The following is a 22,314-nucleotide window of genomic DNA, read 5'->3' as shown; positions in this document are numbered from 1 at the left end:
GTCTCAGCATATGGCCAGTGGCTGTAATTTTTCTAGGGGATGAGGGCCCCGTAGGGGGTTAAACCAGCCCTGTCTGTACTGTGGTGACTTACAGTGTATGTTTGAACTTAACAAATACAGCATGTGTATTTTACACTAAGATTTTATGGCGGCTGTAATTTCTTATCACAATAATTATGTTTCCTGTTGTGTAAAGCAATATATCCATCCCCCTTGTATTATACTTAGCTGGGAAGTTTTCTTCTGTTTTGTTTTTTTTTTCTTAGGATTTGGCTAGTGTTTTTTCAAATAAAAAATTAAAACTGAGGTTTTCAGTGATCTGCATAGATAGAGTATATCTGGTACCTGTTGATATTTTAGTCTCCCAGACTTTGTCTCCAGAGCTCTCTTCAGCTACAGTTAGATGAATGTCTTTATCTTTCTCTGTTATCTGGATCTCAGAAAACTGGTACGACTTTGAGGGAAGACTGGTCTGAAACTGAAGACTCTATAAGGAATCATTTGTAGAAATCATTATTAGATTGCGGTACATTTGGCAATAAATATGCATTTTGTAAACTGAACCTTCACCAGATCCCGTAAGAGGCAGTTCTGTGATTCTCAACGTACTGAGATTCCAGAGATGCGCTGCTGTTCTTTGTCTTTGTCTGCTGAAGCTCAGCAAAAGCTGGAATTCCAATGGAATGAAACCAGACATTGGGCTGTGGATTGCTTAGTGGGAAGAATTAAGGTGGCCATACATCAAGCGACTTGGTGGCCGATCAAACATCTGATACCGACTATTATCGAATTGGATGAAAATCGGTGCCACCAAGTGCATGCCTGATTGACGATGCAACCAATTTCAGGACTAAATAGGTCACATTAATCGGTCGGACGTGCTGCAAGATTTCGGGTCATCATGGTCGGTAGGGTTCGCATAAGACGGGACTTGAACGATTCGCTTGGTGGATCGCTCAAATCCAGTCTTATCGGCTGAATGACTGACCGTACACACGCCCGATTTGACGTCCAAACGGCCAGACGTTCAAATGTCCAAACAACCGGTTGTTTGCGAAAATCTGATGTGTGTATGAGCCTTGAGCACTCTCAATCATGTTAATGAGCCAGCCTGAGCATAGTCGGCTGCAGCAGCCCTGCCCACTGTTATCTAAAATTAGATAACTCAGACAGTTACAGGGTTAATCAGATTGAGAATCAATTTTATTTGGCCAAATACGTTTACACTTACAAGGAATTTGACAATACAGTGCAAGGACACAGTATAGATATTACAAGTCAAGGGGGTTGTTATTATTATTTATTTATTTATATAGCGCCAACATATTCAGCAGCGCTTTACAAAGCACAATAAGACGTCAAGGGGAACATAGATACAACCGAAAATGTACAGCAGAGTCTCAAGCAGCACAAATTCTGCAACAAAAGCAGTAAACAGGAGGATGACCCTGCCCTTGCGAGCTTACAATCTAAAGGGTAGTGGGAGACACACTAGGTAAGGAGATGGGGGGGGGGGGGGGGTTGGATGAGGTCTTTGCCTCTGATTACATTGTGAACAGATAAGTAAACTGAGGCTATAAAATGTTATAAGCTTGTCTGAAAAGGTGTGTTTTAAGAGTGCGTTTGAAGATGTCCATATTTGGAGCATGACATACAGGCTGCAGAAGAGAGTTCCAGATGAGGGGTGATGCTCTTGTAAAGTCTTGGATGTGAGCATGAGATGAGTTGATCAGCTTAGAGGCCAGGGGAATTTCTTGAGAGGAGTGAAGGTTGCAGGAGGGACAATATCTAGAGATTAGTGAGGAGATGTATGGAGGGGACAACTCGTGAAGGACTTTGTATGTTAGAGTCAGGAGTTTGAGCTGGATCCTCTGGGTAAAACGGCACAGTGGCGCTGCATCGGAGGAGCGGGTGGAGAGGTGAATGAGGCAGGCGGCTGAGTTTAGAAGGGATTGGAGAGGTGCCAGCCTGTTCTTTGGTAGACCAAAGAGCAGGGTGTTGCAGTAGTTTAGGTGGGAGATGATTAAGATTAAGGTGTGTACAAGTATTTTGGTGGCCTCTTGTGTGAGGAAGGGACGGATACAGAACATATTTTTGAGCTGGAAATAGCAGGTGGTGGTTAACCACCCTGGCGTTCTGATTAAATCGCCAGGGTGGCTGCGGGAGGGTTTTTTTTAAATAAAAAAAAAACTATTTCATGCAGCCAACTGAAAGTTGGCTGCATGAAAGCCCACTAGAGGGCGCTCCGGAGGCGATCTTCCGATCGCCTCCGGCGCCCAGAATAAACAAGGAAGGCCGCAATGAGCGGCCTTCCTTGTTTTGCTTATATCGTCGCCATAGCGACGAGCGGAGTGACGTCATCGACGTCAGCCGACGTCCTGACGTCAGCCGCCTCCGATCCAGCCCTTAGCGCTGGCCGGAACTTTTTGTTCCGGCTACGCTGGGCTCAGGCGGCTGGGGGGACCCTCTTTCGCCGCTGCTCGCGGCGAATCGCCGCAGAGCGGCGGCGATCAGGCAGCACACGCGGCTGGCAAAGTGCCGGCTGCGTGTGCTGCTTTTTATTTCATTAAAATCGGCCCAGCAGGGCCTGAGCGGCAGCCGCTGGCGGTGTTGGACGAGCTGAGCTCGTCCAGACCGCTCAGCTGGTTAAATTAATGAGGCAATGTGAGGTTTAAATGAGAGCTCTAAGTCAAGTATAACCCCCAAGCAGCGGGCCTTAGAGGTCGAGGTTATTGGGGTCTAAAATTATGGTTGCAATTGGTGGGGGCATAGATAGCAATGGTGGAAAAATAACAATTTCTGTTTTACTCATGTTGAGTTTGAGGAATTTATAGTGGTAGTAAACATGGAGAGAACTGTTTATTTTCAGTTCTGAGCTGTAATGCTTTCCAGTCCTAGCACCTCTAGCGTGATTCTGCACTAAGCACGGCTACTGCCTGAGGGAAGGAGCTGTTCTGTGCCTGGAAGTTTTTGTTGTGACTGACCGTTATCTCATTCCTGAAGGCATAAGCTGGAGGATGGAGTGAGCAGGGTGAGGAGGTCAGAGGCAATCTTGGTCACTCTCTTTCTCCACCTGCTAGCATAAAGATCCTGCATGGAAGGTAAGCTGCAGCCAATTATTGTTTCTGCTGATTGGATGATGCGCTGCAGTCTCACCTTTTCTCATACGGAGCATGAGCCAAACAGTCATAGTTGATGTCATGATGGCTTCGATGATCGCAGTAAAGACCCGCCCCATTAACATTTGTAGTAGGCCAAACTTTTTCAGCTGTCGTAGATGGTACATCCTCTGTTATGCTTTCTTGGTGGTGGTGACAGTATTTTTATCCCATTTAAAGTTGTTGGAGATTAAAAAGGACCCAAAAAATTTGAATGATGGTGGGTCACTGTAGATCCATGTGTGATTATGGGGAGGTGCTGGGGAGGAAGGGGGGGGGGGGTTCTCCAAAAGTCTATTATAATCCCCAAGGTCTTAAGTTCTTAGTCCTCATTAAAATTTAAAAATGATGCTGTGTGTGTGTGTGTGTGGGGGGGGGGGGGGCGCATAGGCTTACCACACCTCCCGTGGTACGGCGTCTGTCTCCGTTCACCCGTTATGTATCCTTTTGTCCTCTGAGTGGTCAGTGACCTTTGCCCTGGACAATTAATGATGACTGGTGGATTCCTTGAATATGTTCCAGTCTGTTGAATCAAAACTCTTTTTAGCTTTTACACCACTTTGCTGGTCCATTTCTTACCTGTGGACACTACAGGTTTGGCAGTTTTTAGTCTCTGTATATTGGGATGGGCTGTATCACAGCATGATCAGCGTTGCTCAGAGCTCCTCTGCAGACAGAGTGATACGAGTCCTTAGCCATAGTGTATCAGTGACCAAGTGTTTTACTTCCTCTAGTTGCTTGTATTGTGGAAGTTCTCTGTTTAGGTTGGCACTGTGTAAGTCCTCTAGAATGATGAGAAAATAATCAGGGTGTCCCCTCTCCACCTCAGTGATCTGATCTGTGAGTTCCTGGAGCGCAGGCTGCATGCATGTTTGTGGAGGAATGTACACAGCAACCAGAATAAATGAATAAAGCTCAGGGGGTGAATAGGAGGGTCTGCAGTTTATGAAGAGTGTTCCCAGCCTAGCTGAGCATGTCCTCCTAATAACCGTGACATCCTTACACCACTTATCATTGATATAGAAACAAAGCCCTCCACCTTTGACAGAAATTAGTGGGTCCTGGTCAGATCTATAGAGTGCAAATCAATTAATCTGCAGCAGGGCTGTGGAGTCGGTACAAAAATCCACCGACTCTGACTCCTCAGTTTAGGATTCCACCGACTCCGACTCCTCTAATTTGCATATTACAATATTGTTGATTGAAAGAATGTAACATAAAAGGCATATCTTCACTGCCAAAGCTTAGGAATTTTAAAAGATGACTGAAGTGAGAGGGATATGGAGGCTGCCTTATATATTCCCTTTTAAACAATACCATTTACCTGGCTATTTGCCTGATTTTCTGCCTCTAATACTTTTAGTCATAGACTAAAACTAGTCCTTGGTAAGAGTACTTGTAGAAGGTACAGACAGGAACAAAGAACATCTATCAGGCCCTAGACAATGTAACTGTGGGTACATGTAAGAATGATGTGCAGGTACTCTGCAGTGGAATGAGGAGATTCTTCCTCTATTACACATTCTTCAGGTACAATCTGAACCAGGTTTATGGATGATAGACAACACCTCTGTGTTCAATGTGCACAGCATTCTCAGTGGATTCCCTGCAGCTCTGTGGGGAGTGCATATGTAGAGTCTAGTACTACTGTGTAACTTAAAGAGTAACTGTCAGGCTGCAGAAGCTAATTTAAACCTCTATTCTCCTGTGTTAAACAGTTTAGACAGAAGCCAAAAAGACATTACTAAAGATAAAGATCTCTCTTACATTTAATGTGTGCTTATCAGCACAGTTAAGCTCCTAAGGAGGACGCAAGCCGCATTCCATACTGCAAAGCATTCTGGGGCCCTCCCCTCGGCTGCTAAGGAGAAGACGGGATCAAGTTTCAGCAGCTTCTAACGCAGTCCAGCCACAGCACAGATAAATCTCCTGGGCAGATTACACTGCAGGAGTCCGCTATTGTTCCTAGCCACATGGCTCATTAATATTCACTGCACACTGTGTTATTCTGTACTAGCTCCTCTGTGATCAGAAGCAGGCAGGACATGACGACACATTTGGCTTCACAAACATGGAACCTGCCATGGGCTGTCAGGAGCATCATTCTCTGCATATACTATATAAAAATTCTGTGAAATCCAAACGTGGACAGTGAAATGCATATGTAATGTAAGTACAGCCAATCTTTAGCTACTGATATATGTGTTTATTTTCTCTGAGACCTTATACCTAACAGCTCCTCTTTAAAGTAAACTTGAGACAGAGGAAAGTTTTATACATACTTGGGGCTTCCTCCACCCCCCTTCAGGCTAATCAGTCCCTCGCTGTCCTCCGCCAACTGGATCTTCTGCTATGAGTCCAGGTACTTGAGCCAGTCGGGCGCAGTGCGCATGCACACACTCCGCCGACAGGAGCTTACTACACCTGCGCAGCACTATTGCGCAGGTGCAGAATGCTCCTGGCTGTGGAAGCGGCATGCGGCCGGACAGCGCTGACTGGCTGAATTACCAGGACTCATAGCAGAAGATCCAGGTGGCGGAGGAGGACAGCGAGGGACTGATTAGCCTGAAGGGGGCTGGAGGAAGCCCCAGGTATGTATAACACTTTTCTTTTCATCCTTCTCAGGTACTCTTTAATTCATAGTCACCAAACCAAATTTTAACAACATATCAAATTATTTGATTTCATGAGCAAAGAGAGTGCATACATTTGCATAAACCAGCATCAATGCAGAATTATTTCCACCTCATTGACCATCTCTATTAGTGACACAGCTACACATTAGGCTTTATACTTACAGCATAGATGTTATTTAGTATATATGAGATTCCTGTGTACACATCATATATACAGTCACAATCAGATATGTATATCTGACTTTAAAAATACGGGGACTGCTTTACTGAAGCAGCACAAGTAACTCATTTTGATTGGTTTATTTCATTTTTGTAGACTAAGCACAGCTATTACTGTATGTATAAATGATTTATGATGACTATTATCTGAGAAATAGAACATTTTATCATATTGTCTATTTTAATTACAGTTTAAATTCATTAGGAGTCGGAGTCGGTGTATTTTTTCCTGACTCCGACTCCAGGTACCCAAAATTGCTCCGACTCCACAACTCCACAGCCCTGATCTGCAGAGCATTGTCTGGAATCAGCTCAGACAGCCAGGTCTCTGTGAAGCAAAGAGCAGCAGAGAGGTAAAAGTCCTCCTTAGTCCTGATCAGTAGTTGAAGCTCATCTAGTTTGTTGCATGTTGACCTGACATTAGAGAGTATATTGATCACAGGCCAATATCTTCAGAAAGTTCCTAAGCCAATGCAGATGTGTAGGGTGATCGAAAAGCACCCTGAGAGGGGAAAAAACACAAGACAACGGGAGCCCCAATGGTGCAGCAAGTCACAGTGTTGAGTAAAATCTTTAGTGGTGGATATCGGTACTCACAAAGGAGGGTTGCATATGGGCAACTGACCACTGAAGGCAGGTGGAGATCAACAAACCCGACTCCACTCAGGTGTCCGGCTCCACTGAACGTGGTCATGCTCTTGATAACAGATTCTAGATGGTTATGGGGATAAAACGCCTAACAGCAAACAAACACAGTCCACCAGCCTCAGGGATATGTAGTAATTTGATGTGGGGAGTCCTATTTAAGCAAGAGGTCCAGCAGTCCTCCAGAAACAGTACAAAACAATCAATCATGCCATACAGGACTCAGTCCTGGAGTCCTGTATGGCACGATTTAGCAGTAGGAGAACAGAGGCGCCAGCAGGATAAAAGTGGATGAAAACTTTAAAATTTGCTGGGAGGAAGCGGTGGACTTACACCTGCTATTGCTGAAATTCTGTCTTGTCCCCATGTTTATTGCCTGATGAAGCGGGCTGGGCCTGCGAAACGCGTTGCACTGTTTTGGGGTACTAATTAATAAATGTGACTACTATTCAGACAGTCTTTCGTGTCTGCTTTATGGAGGTAAGTCCACCGCTTCCTCCCAGCAAATTTTAAAGTTTTTATCCGCTTTTATCCTGCTGGCGCCTCTGTTCTCCTACTGCTATACCGTGTCAACCCCTAGTGGAGGGGTGATCTACCCCCTTTCGCATCTACAGAGAGCGACTTCTTATTCCTGAGTAAGGACAGGTCTAATCTCCTCACCTGCCTATACAGTGGTTGCCTGTGTGGTAACCCATGTTTGTGAGTATAATTTTCTCACGATAAACTTAACTTCATTTATGCTTAACATACTACACTATATTGGGCTCTCGGTTTCTCTACACTTTATTTGTATGGCACGATTGATTGTTTTGATAAAACGCCTAACCACATAGAACGCCTCTCCCGATGGAGGGTGAGTAGTATAAAAGGTAATAAAGAAACTTTAATATGAACTAGGCGTTTAGTGCATATTAAAGTTTCTTTATTCCCTATGTGAATGTGTCACCTTTGAGGTAAGCCACCTCAATCTTTCCAATTTTAGCTGTTTTTATTTCCCTTTGGGCACCCCTTCCCCCCTTTGTGTTCCTAAGGCAATAACCTCAGAATGGTCCCATGCCAATATTCTCTGACGGATTGAAGATCTCTGCACCCCGCTGCCATCACCAAACCCCGGAAAAGTGCTCCCAAGGCTCCTCATTGGTCCTTTTACAGCCCATCGGTCTGCTAAGGGACCAATGGGGAGCACTTTCAAAAATGATTTTTAATTAACTTATCTCCTGAATTCAAAGAATAACACAATGACACAGCTTTTGCTTTTGACTCATAGTATACTTCAAATTCATTTACATATATAGGGACATTTTTCAGTCATCATCAACAGATGCTCTCTATCATTTGCTGTAAATCTATTAATCTAAATGCTAAATTACTTTTCTATAAATATATGTTAAACAGCATGTTTACCTTGGGAAGCACTGATGCTATTGGGTGTCCTGTGATGAGATATGCAGTGTTACAATATACAGTGCCATGAGGCCGAGAAGGCTTATCCATTCTCTGATATCCAAACTTCTTTTTTTGTTGGTCTAGATACTGAATAGAGAGGAGAAGAGCTGAACAGAACTCCAATAATAAGAGAATGTACAGACACAAGACAGATGTGTCCCTGGGAGTATTTCTGCTGGTCTCTAGCCCAGGGGAGTGTTACAGTATCAGACTTAAGGTGGCCACTTATGGTACAACTTTTTATGAACAATTCTAGATCAGGTAAATCTGCTTGAATCACAAAGAAAGGCAGCCGTTGCTCACAATAGATGAAAAATGATCATATAGTTGATCATTTATAGTTGGTTTCTGATCATATGTGATCTAATCTAAAATAAAGTTATGCCGTTAATACTAAGAATTGACTAATGACATTTTTTCTTTTCATCTGAATGATCTCATCAAAAATATGACTGCTAAAAATTGTACTGTTTATGGGTACCTTTCACCTGTTTTGCTCAATCTGATATTGGCATTTCCACTATAAACAGATTCACAGTGTTTCCCTGCTTGTGAGCTGCAGGGTGAAACGTTCTCTGTAACATGGAATAAGCTGCAAGAGGAAACGCTCTCTGTAACGTGGAATGAGCTGCAGGGTGAAACATTCTCTGTAACATGGAATGAGCTGCAGGGGGAACGTTCTCTGTAAAATGGAATGAGCTGCAGGGGGAAACGTTCTCTGTAACGTGGAATAAGCTGCAGGGAAAACGTTCTCTGTAAAATGGAATGAGCTGCAAGGGGAAACATTCTCTGTAACGTGGAATAAGCTGCAGGGGAAACGTTCTCTGTAACATGGAATGAGCTGCAGGGGAAACGTTCTCTGTAATGTGTAATGAGCTGCAGGGGAAAACGTCTCTGTAACATTAAATGAGCTGCAGGGGGAAACGTTGTCTGTAACATGGAATGAGCTGCAAGGGAAATGTTCTCTGTAACATGGAATGAGCTGCAGGGGGAAACGTTCTGTAACATGGAATGAGCTGAAGGAGGAAACGTTCCCTGTAACATGGAATGAGCTGCAGGAGGAAACGTTCTCTGTAACATGGAATGAGCTGCTGGGGGAAACCCTCTCTGTAACATGGAATGAGCTGCAGGGCAAACATTCTCTGTAACATGGAATGAGCTGCAGGAGGAAACGCTCTCTGTAACATGGAATAAGCTGCAGGGGGAAACGTTCTCTGTAACATGGAATGAGCTGCAGGGCAAACATTCTCTGTAACATGGAATGAGCTGCAGGGGGAAGCGCTCTCTGTAACATGGAATAAGCTGCAGGGGGAAACGTTCTCTGTAACATGGAATGAGCTGCAGGAGGAAACGCTCTCTGTAACGTGGAATGAGCTGCAGGGGGAAACGTTCTCTGTAACATGGAATGAGCTGCAGGGGAAATGGTCTCTGTAACATGGAATGAGCTGCAGGGGGAAACACTCTCTGTAACGTGGAATGAGCTGCAGGGTGAAACGTTCTCTGTAACGTGGAATGAGCTGCAGGGCAAACATTCTCTGTAGCATGGAATGAGCTGCAGGGGAAACGTTCTCTGTAATGTGGAATGAGCTGCAGGGGGAAAAATTCTCTGTAACATGGAATGAGCTGCTGGGCTAAACATTCTCTGTAACATGGAATAAGCTGCAGGGTGAAACGTTCTCTGTAACATGGAATGAGCTGCAGGGGGAAACGTTCTCTGTAACATGGAATAAGCTGCAGGGGGAAACGTTCTCTGTAACATGGAATAAGCTGCAGGGGGAAATGTTCTCTGTAACGTGGAATGAGCTGCAGGGGGAAACGTTCTCTGTAACATGGAATGAGCTGCAGGGGGAAACGCTCTCTGTAACATGGAATGAGCTGCAGGGGGAAACGTTCTCTGTAACATGGAATGAGCTGCAGGGGGAAACGCTCTCTGTAACATGGAATGAGCTGCAGGGGAAACGTTCTCTGTAACATGGAATGAGCTGCAGGGGGAAATGTTCTCTGTAACGTGGAATGAGCTGCAGGGGGAAACGTTCTCTGTAACATGGAATGAGCTGCAGGGGGAAACGCTCTCTGTAACATGGAATGAGCTGCAGGGGGAAACGCTCTCTGTAACATGGAATGAGCTGCAGGGGGAAACGCTCTCTGTAACATGGAATGAGCTGCAGGGGGAAACGTTCTCTGTAACATGGAATGAGCTGCAGGGGGAAACGCTCTCTGTAACATGGAATGAGCTGCAGGGGGAAACGCTCTCTGTAACATGGAATGAGCTGCAGGGGGAAACGCTCTCTGTAACATGGAATGAGCTGCAGGGGGAAACGTTCTCTGTAACATGGAATGAGCTGCAGGGGGAAACGCTCTCTGTAACATGGAATGAGCTGCAGGGCAAACGTTCTCTGTATCATGGAATGAGCTGCAGGGCAAACATTCTCTGTAACATGGAATGAGCTGCAGGGCAAACATTCTCTGTAACATGGAATAAGCTGCAGGGTGAAACGTTCTCTGTAACATGGAATGAGCTGCAGGGGGAAACTTTCTCTGTAACATGGAATGAGCTGCAGGGGGAAACGTTCTCTGTAACATGGAATGAGCTGCAGGGGAAACGTTCTCTGTAACATGGAATGAGCTGCAGGGGGAAATGTTCTCTGTAACGTGGAATGAGCTGCAGGGGGAAACGTTCTCTGTAACATGGAATGAGCTGCAGGGGGAAACGCTCTCTGTAACATGGAATGAGCTGCAGGGGGAAACGCTCTCTGTAACATGGAATGAGCTGCAGGGGGAAACGCTCTCTGTAACATGGAATGAGCTGCAGGGGGAAACGTTCTCTGTAACATGGAATGAGCTGCAGGGGGAAACGCTCTCTGTAACATGGAATGAGCTGCAGGGGGAAACGCTCTCTGTAACATGGAATGAGCTGCAGGGGGAAACGTTCTCTGTAACATGGAATGAGCTGCAGGGGGAAACGCTCTCTGTAACATGGAATGAGCTGCAGGGGGAAACGTTCTCTGTATCATGGAATGAGCTGCAGGGCAAACATTCTCTGTAACATGGAATGAGCTGCAGGGCAAACATTCTCTGTAACATGGAATAAGCTGCAGGGTGAAACGTTCTCTGTAACATGGAATGAGCTGCAGGGGGAAACGTTCTCTGTAACATGGAATGAGCTGCAGGGGAAACGTTCTCTGTAACATGGAATGAGCTGCAGGGGGAAATGTTCTCTGTAACGTGGAATGAGCTGCAGGGGGAAACGTTCTCTGTAACATGGAATGAGCTGCAGGGGGAAACGCTCTCTGTAACATGGAATGAGCTGCAGGGGGAAACGCTCTCTGTAACATGGAATGAGCTGCAGGGGGAAACGCTCTCTGTAACATGGAATGAGCTGCAGGGTGAAACGTTCTCTGTAACATGGAATGAGCTGCAGGGGGAAACGCTCTCTGTAACATGGAATGAGCTGCAGGGGGAAACGCTCTCTGTAACATGGAATGAGCTGCAGGGGGAAACGCTCTCTGTAACATGGAATGAGCTGCAGGGGGAAACGTTCTCTGTAACATGGAATGAGCTGCAGGGGAAACGTTCTCTGTAACATGGAATGAGCTGCAGGGGGAAATGTTCTCTGTAACGTGGAATGAGCTGCAGGGCAAACATTCTCTGTAACATGGAATGAGCTGCAGGGGGAAACGCTCTCTATAACATGGAATGAGCTGCAGGGGGAAATGTTCTCTGTAACATGGAATGAGCTGCAGGGGGAAATGTTCTCTGTAACGTGGAATGAGCTGCAGGGCAAACATTCTCTGTAACGTGGAATGAGCTGCAGGGGGAAACGTTCTCTGTAACATGGAATGAGCTGCAGGGGGAAATGTTCTCTGTAACGTGGAATGAGCTGCAGGGCAAACATTCTCTGTAACATGGAATGAGCTGCAGGGGGAAACGCTCTCTGTAACATGGAATGAGCTGCAGGGGGAAACGTTCTCTGTAACATGGAATGAGCTGCAGGGGGAAACGCTCTCTGTAACATGGAATGAGCTGCAGGGCAAACGTTCTCTGTATCATGGAATGAGCTGCAGGGGGAAACGCTCTCTGTAACATGGAATGAGCTGCAGGAGGAAACGCTCTCTGTAACATGGAATGAGCTGCAGGGGGAAACGCTCTCTGTAACATGGAATGAGCTGCAGGGGGAAATGTTCTCTGTAACATGGAATGAGCTGCAGGGGAAATGTTCTCTGTAAAATTCTATTCCAACAATATCCTGCGCCTAAACGTCTATTTGTAATGTGTTTACCCTTAATTGGGGAGCCAGTGAAGAAAAATTATTCGTATGCAAAAAAGTACCAATTCGTACCAATTCGCCACTGTCTAATAATTTTTGTCTGACATGTTCAGAGCAGGACTGATACAATCTAGTTAGTGCATGTATGGTAGATGTTTGAATGATATAGGCATGAAAGGGAGAAATCCTACTAGTATTGCACTAAGTCTCGTTTAGAAATGCTTACAAGACGATAAAATGATTAAAATACTTCATATTGTGATAATATGTGCTAAAGTTTAAAGTTTAAAGAAACCAATGGAGGAGCACTCCTTTATTAAATACAAATATGTCACTTTAATATAAGAACTAAATGCGAAGAGAATGCGGTTTATAAGCATAGGATTTGTAAGCCAGCGGAGGGAGGAGTATGCAGATTAAACGGAATGCTGGGACTATTTGAATGGAAGTTTGAACAACCGCCCACTATCATCTGACGAAGGCCGGTGGGCGGCTGATACTAGTGATGTGTGGAGCAGAGCGGTGACGTCACTTCCGGTTTCCCGAAGGCTGAGACGCACATACACCAGGGACGGAGTCTCAGAGCGGCAGGTGTGAGAGCTGACAGGATGCTGAAGTGCAGAGTGAATGGAGCAGGAGCGAGGATCACAACACAAGGACTGTGACACAGACTTAAAGTGAATGTTTACCTATTTAAAAACCAAAAAGTCAGATACTCACCTAAGGAGAGGGAAGGCTCGGTCCTAATGAGCCTTTCCTCTCCTTTCCCGGTGCCCAGTCCCGCGCAGGATCCCCCGTGGCAGTATTCGACCAGTTCGGTCAAATACTGCCACTTCCGCATGCCGAAGGGAGCTTTCGGAAGCCTTTGGGAGCACTCGGGCTCCCGAAGACGGGCCGCTCCATACTACGCATGCGCGAGCGCCCTCTATGACGCACTCGCGCATGCGTAGTATGGAGCGGCCCGTCTTCGGAAGCCCGAGTGCTCCCGAAGACCTCCGAAGTCCCTGCGGCGGCGGACGCGAACGGGGGAGCCAGCGCAGCACCGAGGGCACCGGGAGAGGAGAGGGAAGGCTCATTAGGACCGAGCCTTCCCTCTCATTAGGTGAATATCTGACTTTTTGGTTTTTTAAATAGGTAACCACTGGCTTTAAGCTGAGCGAGGCTAACGCAGAAGAGGTGGTGAGAGTCCTCAGTGGCAACCCTTGCTTGATGCTTTATGTGCTAACATGCTTTATGCCACTAACCACAAGCGCCTGTTGTGAACGTCCTAAGTGTACCCTGCCTGCATAATGAACATTGTCCTCAAGTGTGCAAAAACAGCATACAGCCACCACATGCGGGAAAAACACAGTAAACTGGAGAATCAATGTGTAAAGATTGCTGGCTGCAGACAGCGTTTTGATACTCCCGGGAGTTTAATGGACTTCCATGCATGTGTGTGTGCAGGTGTGTAGTGGGAACTGAATGTGTGGCACAGCCGGCTGTGAGTCAGCTTAGGTGGGACACTGCAGATCTGCTCTTTTTAATGGGATAAGGGGCATTTTGTACAAGTATCTCGAAATAAAGTGAATATGTTTAGTAGACAGTGGCGAATTGGTACTTTTTTGTTCTCTGTTACATGGAATGGGCTGCAGGGGAAACGTTCTCTGTAACAAGGCTTGCTGTGCAGATTACACTTCAGTGCAAATCTGGACGTCACGCTGCTGATTTGTGCAGCACACAGATGAATCCTATGCTAGGCGAGTTGGGCTGCGGTAATGCAGAAGAAAGGAAGCCATGGCCGATTTAAAAGAAGTCATAGCTCCCTGTGGAAATAGACCTTTATTTACACTCCAGGGAAAAGGGTCTGAAGATATTTAGTCAAACTCTACTTTCATTAAGGACATGAAACAATATCTATCTATCTATCTATCTATCTATCTATCAATCTATCTTTCCCTGGTGCCTCCATGGCAACATACTAATGGTTAATTCCGTCCCAATTAACCCTGACAGGACCATTAATATAAAAGTTTTCACGATCCAGTCCACAGAAAAAGTTGCGATCACAATCCTGACCTCTCAGCATGGTATAGGATTTCCCTGTAAAAACATCCAAATATAGTGCAATATTGCTTATCATGAACCACCCAGTGATTCACTTCATACAGTTGTGTAAGAGATAGCCTCCACCCAGATACAGAGGAAACACGGGGGGATACTATTCACCCCCTTAGTGAGTCTCACTCACCAGATTGCTTCTTGTATTTCAAGCATATAAGCCCTCCATCCTGGGTAGTGTTGGGAGAACAGTGTTCGCCACTGTTCGGGTTCTGCAGAACATCACCCTGTTCGGGTGATGTTCGAGTTCGACCGAACACCTGATGGTGTTCGGCCAAACCGTTCGGCCATGTGGCCGAACTAAGAGCGCATGGCAGAACGTTCCCCGAACGTTCGGCTAGCGCTGTGATTGGCCGAACGGGTCACGTGGTTCGGACCCGAACGCGCTCTGATTGGCCGAACGGGTCACGTGGTTCGGGTAAATAAATACCCGATCCATGTCATTTCTCCGCCATTTGTCTGTGGGTTTAGCTTTGGGTAGGCAGGCAGGGTAGTTCTCTCTCCAGCCAGGCTAGCCAGGGTCCCCCCAGTCATTGTGTCGCTGCTGGGAACAGTAGTACACCGCTCACCCACCACTGTATAGCATTGTGCTCTGTGTCGCTGCTGGGAATAGTAGTACACCGCTCACCCACCACTGTATAGCATTGTGCTCTGTGTCGCTGCTGGGAATAGTAGTACACCGCTCACCCACCACTGTATAGCATTGTGCTCTGTGTCGCTGCTGGGAATAGTAGTACACCGCTCACCCACCACTGTATAGCATTGTGCTCTGTGTCGCTGCTGGGAACAGTAGTACACCGCTCACCCACCACTGTATAGCATTGTGCTCTGTGTCGCTGCTGGGAACAGTAGTACACCGCTCACCCACCACTGTATAGCATTGTGCTCTGTGTCGCTGCAGGGAACAGTAGTACACCGCTCACCCACCACTGTATAGCATTGTGCTCTGTGTCGCTGCTGGGAACAGTAGTACACCGCTCACCCACCACTGTATAGCATTGTGCTCTGTGTCGCTGCTGGGAACAGTAGTACACCGCTCACCCACCACTGTATAGCATTGTGCTCTGTGTCGCTGCTGGGAATAGTAGTACACCGCTCACCCACCACTGTATAGCATTGTGCTCTGTGTCGCTGCTGGGAATAGTAGTACACCGCTCACCCACCACTGTATAGCATTGTGCTCTGTGTCGCTGCTGGGAACAGTAGTACACCGCTCACCCACCACTGTATAGCATTGTGCTCTGTGTCGCTGCTGGGAACAGTAGTACACCGCTCACCCACCACTGTATAGCATTGTGCTCTGTGTCGCTGCTGGGAACAGTAGTACACCGCTCACCCACCACTGTATAGCATTGTGCTCTGTGTCGCTGCTGGGAATAGTAGTACACCGCTCACCCACCACTGTATAGCATTGTGCTCTGTGTCGCTGCTGGGAATAGTAGTACACCGCTCACCCACCACTGTATAGCATTGTGCTCTGTGTCGCTGCTGGGAATAGTAGTACACCGCTCACCCACCACTGTATAGCATTGTGCTCTGTGTCGCTGCTGGGAATAGTAGTACACCGCTCACCCACCACTGTATAGCATTGTGCTCTGTGTCGCTGCTGGGAATAGTAGTACACCGCTCACCCACCACTGTATAGCATTTCTGTACTGCCACTGTACTGCTGCCAGTCAGCGTGTACTTTAAGGATAAGTGAAATGAAGAAGAAATCCTGTGAAAGAGGGAGGGTCAAGGGAAGAGGTGTTTCCCCTGACGGTTAACGTACAGGCCACAGTGGAGCACCGAAGAAAACCCACTCAATACCGCCCATGTTGTCCAGGAAATCAACCCTCACAAATCCAAAAGAACAGGACCAGATAATTAATTGGATGACCTCTCAAGTGTCCAGCAGTGGGTTAAGCAGCACCAGCACATCACGCACGAGGTCCGAGTCCTCAGCCAGTTACAAGGAGCCAGTGAGCACAAAGCTGACACAACCGGCAGCGACACCACGCACACAACTGCCAAATAACCAGTCTGAAGAATTTCCTCAGGACACAATGGGGTATTCGCAGGAGCTATTCCCAGCCCAACAAACTTCCACCTTTCAAAGGTCAATGGAACAGCCAGAAATGTTGTGCCCGGATTCACAACCATTTACTGTGGGAAATGCACCGCGCACTGAAATGCAAAGCGAGTCCGAGGACTTTGAAACCCAAATCCCAGAGCAAGTTGGGCAGGAGGGGTTTCAATTGCAGTAAGGTCGGCCGAGAAGTTCTGGAAGACGATGTTGGAGTGAGCTGCGCAGAGGTTGTTCTGGGGAGCTCTACTCCACGGCGGCGGCCCACAATCACATATGACGAGTTTGAGGAGATGGAAGAGGAGGGTTTGGACAATGTGGACACAGACCCAGATTTTGTATGTGAAGGAGAACATCGCCGTCGTAGCAGCACAGATGAGTCTGTTGAAGAACCCACTGCTGCACGAGTTCGCCTTGTGCCACAAGGTAGGCGGCGCGAAATTTCAGGCACCACAAGCGTGGAAGTTCAAGTGAGACGCAAAAGAGGCGCAAACAGAAATCGCCAGCAAGGCAGGTGCTCCAAAGTCTGGCCTTTCTTTGAAGACTGCAGTGAGGATGGTACCATGGTGATTTGCAAGGTGTGCAAGACGCGCCTGAGCAGGGGGAAAAATATTAACAACCTCTCCACCACCAGCATGACCCGCCACATGGTATCTAAACATTCCACTCTGTGGGCAAACGCGGCAGGACAGGGTACCAGCAACACTGCCTCCCTTGGGTTCACCAGACTCACCACCAGACCCGCCTCAGCAGCAGCAGTAGCCCAGCCATTGCGTGGTTCACAACATTCACAAACATCAGACGACGCTGACACTGTCACTTTCCGGAGTAGTGCTCTTGAGGTCTCCCAGTGTTCATCAAACACAACAACCAACAGCCCTTCCGTGTGCAGCGCTACGGTTCAGTTGTCTGTGTCGGAGATGTTTGAGCGCAAGAGGAAATTGCCAGCAAATGACCCCCGGGCCGTGGCAGTAACAGCCAGCATAGCCAAGCTTCTGGCCTTTGAAATGCTGCCATATCGAGTGGTGGAGACAAACAGCTTCAAGGGCATGATGTCAGTGGCCATCCCACGTTACGTGGTTCCCAGCCGCTACCACTTTGCGCGCTCTGCAGTGCCTGAGTTGCATGAGCACGTGGTCAGCAAAATAACCCGAAGCTTGAAGAATGCCGTTGCCTGCAAGGTTCACCTCACCACTGACACCTGGACGAGTGCGTTCGGCCAGGGTCGATACATCTCCCTTACCGCGCACTGGGTGAACCTTGTGGAGCCTGGCAGCGATTCCTCACCTGCTACGGCGCGGGTGTTGCCCACGCCGCAAACAGCTGCACCGCCGTCCCTCCCACTGGATAACAACAGCAGCACCTACCTCTCTGACTCCTTCTCCCCAACGCATCTCAAAGCTGTACCTCATCCGGAAACGCTAACCCAGCAGCAGTAGGATCGTGGAAGCAGTGCAGCACAGCTGTTGGCATGCGTCAGCAAGCGTTGCTGAAGCTGATCTGCCTTGGGGATAAGCAGCACACAGGGGAGGAAATTTGGAGGGGAATAAAGGAACAGACGGATTTGTGGCTGGCAACGCTGGACCTGAAACCGGGCATGGTTGTGTGTGATAATGGGAGTAATCTCATTCGCGCTTTAAGGTTGGCTAAGCTGACACACATCCCTTGCCTGGCGCACGTGATGAACCTAGTAGTTCAGCGGTTCCTGAGGACATACCCAGGCGTGGCCGATCTTCTGTTAAAGGTGCGACGAGTGGCCAAACATTGTAGAAATTCCAGTACTGCTTCGGGGGCACTCGCCAAGATGCAGGAGCGCTTCAATCTCCCCCACCATCGCTTGCTGTGTGATGTCCCTACGCGCTGGAATTCTACGCTGCACATGCTAGCCCGCTTTTGCGAGCAGAAGAGTGCAGTGGTCCAGTACATGACGGCGCAGTACCGAGGCGTATCCGGACAGCTGCCAAGCTTCTGTGGTTCCGATTTGGCCAACATGTTGGACCTCTGCCAAGTCCTCCAAAATTTTGAGCAATCCACGTTGCTTGTGAGCAGTGACAACTCTTCAGTCAGCATTACCATACCACTGCTGTGTTTACTGAAGAAGTCAATGTTGAAAATCAAGGAAACAGCTGTCATGATGCAACTGGGGGAATCTGAAGGAGAAAACGATCAGCGTGATGATACCAACATCAGGCCATCTGCCTCAGGAAACGCTGGCCCCAGCAGCTATGACGAAGAAGAGGAGGAGGAACAGCTGGAGTTGGAGCAGGAATTTCATGCCACCACTGACGAGGGCCAGAGCGGTGCACGTTGGACTTCCACAATTCAGCGCGAATGGTCAGCAGAAGCAGACCAGGAAGAAGGTGACGACTATAATGCATTACAACTATCACAACGCTCACAAGAGGATGATGAGGATTCTGGCAGGACTCTGGCACACATGGCTCAATTCATGCTAGACTGCATTGAACGCGACCCACACATTGTGCGCATTCTGGACAACACCAATTACTGGGTTTATACTTTTCTGGATCCACGGTACAAACACAATGTTCCAAAACTGCTTGAAGAAAGAGTCAGACAGGTCAAAATGGAAGAATACCAGCAGGCCCTTGTGGAGACTTTAGAGAGGAGATTGACATCCTCCCCCTCCTCTAGCCAGTTGTACGCCGACAGACTGACTTCCGCAAACCCAGGAGGGCAGCAAACAACACAAGCCGCAGCTAGTGCCCAAAAGGGAATGGTATCGGCAGTGTCCTTGGAGTGGGAATATTTTCTGACACCCATGCAGCAGCCCACAGAACAGCAAGCGTGCAGATCCACCTCCAACACCGATCGCCTGGAGAAGATGGTCAAGGACTACATGTCAGATGGCGCAGCTGTGTTGAACAATCCATCTGCACCCTTCAACTATTGGGTATCAAAGCTAGACACCTGGCACGAACTGGCAATGTACGCAATAGAGGTGCTGGCTTGCCCGGCAGCCAGCGTTATGTCGGAACGCTGTTTCAGTGCTGCCGGAGGCATCGTCACAGATCGGCGTATCCGCCTCTCCACAGAAAATGCAGACCGTCTGACTCAAATTAAAATGAATCAATCCTGGATTGGAAACGACTACGCAACACTCCCGGACCCCAACCAAGTAACATGAACAATGAACATCTGTGATGGGTTAGCGTTTCCGGTCCCTGTTTATTGAACCTCTCATCTGTATTACATTTATGACTGCATGGCGACAAAATGCATTGCTATCCGCACGCTTCTTGTCCTCATGCAAGGCCTGGGTTGTTGTGTCTCAAAGCGTGGCCTTCTCCTCCTGCGCCACCCTCCTCCTGTTCCATCACGTGTGCTGCTGCTGGGTTAGCGTTACCGGTCCTTTTTCCTGGAACCTCTTATATGTATTACATTTATGACTGCATGGCGACAAAAAGCATGTTACCTGTGCAAAGAAAAATGACATTTTCCGCATTTAAAAGACATTTTTTCCTTTGAAACTTTACAATCAATTTTCTCAAAAACTATAAGCTCTTTTTCAAATATTTTTTTCCTCTTGTACCCACTCCCAAGGTGCACATACCCTGCAAATTTGGGGTATGTAGCATGTAAGGAAGCTTTACAAAGCACGAAAGTTCGGGTCCCCATTGACTTCCATTATGTTCGGAGTTCGGCGCGAACACCCGAACATCGCGGCCATGTTCGGCGAACGTTCGCGAACCCGAACATCCTGGTGTTCGCCCAACACTAATCCTGGGCACAACAATTCAGGACCTTCAAATATAAAAAGCGGGACTCGCATAGCATAAAAAACTTTTTTCATTTATTGCTAAAACACTGCATAAAACATGTGTACCGGATTTCAATTCATAAGCGCTTATCTGTGGGTATCAGCACCGCCGCGGTCGGATCTCCGCTGCACGCCACAGTCCCCGCTTAGATTGCTTCCTCCTTCCGTCCCACGTGACTCCTTAGCTCCGCGTTTCGTCATTTGACTCATAAGGGGCATCGGGGACTGTGGCGTGCAGCGGAGATCCGACCGCGGCGGTGATGATACACACAGATAAGCGCTTATGAATTGAAATCCGGTCCTGAATTGTTGTGCCCAGGATGGAGGGCTTATATGCTTGAAATACAAGAAGCAATCTGGTGAGTGAGACTCACTAAGGGGGTGAATAGTATCCCCCCCGTGTTTCCTCTGTATCTGGGTGGAGGCTATCTCTTACACAACTGTATGAAGTGAATCACTGGGTGGTTCATGATAAGCAATATTGCACTATATTTGGATGTTTTTACAGGGAAATCCTATACCACGCTGAGAGGTCAGGATTGTGATCGCAACTTTTTCTGTGGACTGGATCGTGATTGGAGAGTGTGTGTACTCTAGCAAAGTCTGCGGATCCCCTATATTGGTGACATTGGTGCTATATATATATAGATTCTAATCAAGTGCTGTGGAGCGCAGTCCTTTCTTGCCTCTTGGGGCATTACTTATAAAAGTTTTCAGCTGACGGCCTGCGGCCATTCTTTTTTCTGTCCTCTCCCTGACAGGTTACATATGGATTGGATGAGATTATAAAGATTTTACAAGAATTTATATACCCCTTATCATCATCTAAGAAGACCAGGTACTCCAAGGATATGTTATAGCAGGGATTACCCTTCCCCTGAAATATTCCAGGCATCTGAATGGGCTGCTGTGAATACCTATAACTGCATAACTGCATTTATTTTGCATCTGCATATGTGAAATCCCTTTTAAACATGAATACATCTCTTCAATGGAGCAGCGCTTATGTTATTACTCTTCGCTTGATCTATGTGGTTTAAATTGATTATTTTCACTCACTGATGATGGTGGCACAGTACCGCTGCATAGGTATAGTGTATTAGCCATTTCTTCTTGTATATTTTCTGTTTTTCGGCATCTGTCCACCGCCATGTTACTTCCGTCTTCTTCGTGCCGCTTCTGGAAGTGCATCTTTGCGCTAGTCGCTTGCCGATTGACTGAGCAGCCAAGGGCCCGGATGTGCCGGCGGCCATCTTTATTGTGGTAGGAGGAGTGGCGCATGGCTGATTGGCTGCAAGCTTAAAAGGCCAGCGCGAGTATTGCAGAGTGTTCACTTTATTTTGGACAGCATCTGATGAGCATCTCTGAACACTACAGCCTGTGTTTTGGATCCAGCCTGCTATTATTTTAGAAGTATGTAAGTTAGCTTAGGGAATTGCTGTCAGCCATAGTACTATTTCTTATATCTGTCTAGTTCCCGCAGATCTCCAAGGCCATGATCCAGATCAAGTGACAGACAATCAAGACCTTGATCAAGGTCACCGCAAAGATCTTCAAGATATAATAGAAGATCACCGTCTAGAGACCACAGTTATCAGTATTACTAGCGAGATTCAAGGTCAAGATCTAGACGGATACATGATGAAAGATCATGATCTCGATCCTTACAGAGAGTAAGATCTCCACAACATTCTACGACTAACCGTGAAAGTACTACAAGAGATTGCCAGCAATTCAATCCAAATAGTATAATAGCTATTGTCAAACAGATGGTCTTGGAACAAATGGCATCTACAGCTACAAATACTGTGCAACCGGAGACACTAGCAACTCCAGCGGCAGAGGAAAGTCTGTCCCCTATTGCAGAGACACAGGAGACACAAGATGATGGTGGCGATGGCAATGACGTGGAAGAAGTATCCTCAAACTTTGATTTCACTTTAGTACAACCATTGATTCATGCGATTAAAGCAGTAATAAATTGGGAAGATGCAGAG

General features: G+C 47.1%; 2 protein-coding genes across 3 annotated transcripts in view; one reads left to right on the top strand and one right to left on the bottom strand.

Annotated features, from left to right (window-relative positions):
- LOC137535392 (zinc finger protein 665-like) overlaps positions 1-22,314 on the top strand; it is a 976,927-nt gene that overhangs the window by 437,992 nt on the left and 516,621 nt on the right. The gene's annotated exons all lie outside the window — the stretch shown is intronic.
- The window catches only part of LOC137535857 (uncharacterized), a 532,348-nt gene that overhangs the window by 125,754 nt on the left and 384,280 nt on the right, over positions 1-22,314 (bottom strand). The window lies entirely within an intron of this gene.

This window comes from Hyperolius riggenbachi, chromosome 10 (assembly GCF_040937935.1).
Source record: "Hyperolius riggenbachi isolate aHypRig1 chromosome 10, aHypRig1.pri, whole genome shotgun sequence".
NCBI lineage: Eukaryota > Metazoa > Chordata > Amphibia > Anura > Hyperoliidae > Hyperolius > Hyperolius riggenbachi.
Note: the sequence above shows the minus strand (reverse complement) of the source record. Positions and strands in the feature narration are given on the sequence as shown.